The sequence below is a fragment of the Oncorhynchus masou genome, unplaced genomic scaffold, assembly GCF_036934945.1.
Source record: "Oncorhynchus masou masou isolate Uvic2021 unplaced genomic scaffold, UVic_Omas_1.1 unplaced_scaffold_1862, whole genome shotgun sequence".
Lineage (NCBI taxonomy): Eukaryota > Metazoa > Chordata > Actinopteri > Salmoniformes > Salmonidae > Oncorhynchus > Oncorhynchus masou.
This window is the reverse complement of record NW_027016876.1, coordinates 65,679-67,380: the sequence shown is the minus strand read 5'-3', so window position 1 is coordinate 67,380 and position 1,702 is coordinate 65,679. Positions and strand designations below refer to the sequence as shown.

At 38.8% G+C, this 1,702-nt stretch overlaps 1 non-coding gene across 1 annotated transcript; it reads left to right on the top strand.

Moving 5' to 3' along the window:
* Positions 1-1,503: 1,503 nt before the first annotated feature.
* Positions 1,504-1,702, top strand: LOC135539306 (U2 spliceosomal RNA). The gene has a single exon (XR_010455600.1). It is a non-coding gene; the product is annotated as a U2 spliceosomal RNA (small nuclear RNA).

The window sequence follows — 1,702 nt, the reverse complement described above, 5'->3', positions numbered from 1 at the left end:
AAAGAAAACAAGACCAGGAGGGAACAGACAGGAAAGATAGATGACAACCCCAACCAATGGTCAGTCACGTAAACATTCAGTTGTGGCACAAAAGACCACAACAGCTACAAACTCCAATGAAAAGAACATCAGGGTCCTTAATTTTTACAACTCCCAACGATTCATAGTCACTTCCATGTTCATATTTTTCATAGTCACTTCCAACGAGTGAAGTAATTTCACTAATTGTCAATCCATTTAACCTTGTAGTGTTCAGCCATCTGCAACAGCTGTTCTTTAGTACATAATTCTAACAGGTCCTCTGATGGAAAAGCGAATGAACTTGTGTACAAGACACCATAGTCATAAGTAAAGGCTTGCTCAACCCCTCCGTGAGGTCACATCAAACCACAACATTTTAATGACAATCACCCTGAGCACCACAGAGATAGTGTGAGATATGTCTGTACCCAAACCTCAATAACTCAACCTAGTCTTCGAGAACAGATTTGCGGTGGGAATTTACGCACTGAGCCCGTTGACTCTGAAGGAAAAAAGACCCCAGCATGCTGGCAAATTCCACCAAGCCAGGATGTGCCCCCAAGACAACTGCTCAGTCCACAGACACCACACAAAATAACAAACATTTAACCATGCCAAACATGTCCAAAAATGAAACACATCGCTAAGACTATCACTATCTCCAGGTCAAGTTCCACTGACTAAACAAAATCCTACCGAGGACACAGCCGATTTACTCACCTCCTCAGACTGACTTCCCAACAGAAAGCAGAACAAGAGTTCAGGCTAGTGCAGGGCCTTAAACTAACCATTATCTCTCTCCAACGCAGCAAGGAATAAACCAATTTCCAGATATTCAATCCCCGACCTGTCTCATCCATAATTTTCTCTTGGAAATTCTTCAGTGTTACAAACTCAGTTAGACTGCATGGTCATCATGGTTTCTGTTCGTTTTGCATGCATAATCTGACATGCACTGAAAACTAACTGGGACCTTTATGTAAAAATGTGTTTCTGTTAGGTCCAAACAAAACCGGGACCTTAATTGGCCAAACATAGTAGACTCCAATCAAGTTCAATGCTAGTTACATCTCAATAATGATCAAAGGAAATTGGATAAACACTGAGCTTCATTTGGATTCATAGCAAAGAGGTGTCAATACTTAAATGAGATATTTCTGGTTGACTATCTTTACCCTGAAATAAACCAACCAGGAAGAAGGTGGAATTTGATTACAGAAAAAAACATGATTTTTTTCGTTCAATATTATTTGTCCTTCCACCATAAATTGAAAAAGGACATGTCAGTCAGTTTAACAAACTGTTTTTGGTTTGCTGATATTTCAACTGGAAAATAGATTATGGTGTATGATATGATGTTGAATAAATTATTTTAAAACAATTTTAATTGAATTATTATGTATATTTTTTAAACCAGGCATTTTGTGTTGAAAACTGTCTTGGTTACGAACTAAGAGCATCTAATATGGTTATAGACGTGTGAATTGTTCACTGTGTTTGATGGAAAAGTTAAATGATAAAGCTTTGAATCATCTGTTCTTATAAGTTTAATATCTGATACGTCCCCCATCGGGGGATATGTATTAAATGTATTTTTGAACGGGAGTCGGTAATGGGGCTTGCTCTGTCTGCTCCATGAATCGACCCGGTTTTGCAGTACCTCAGGAACGGTGCACTGCTT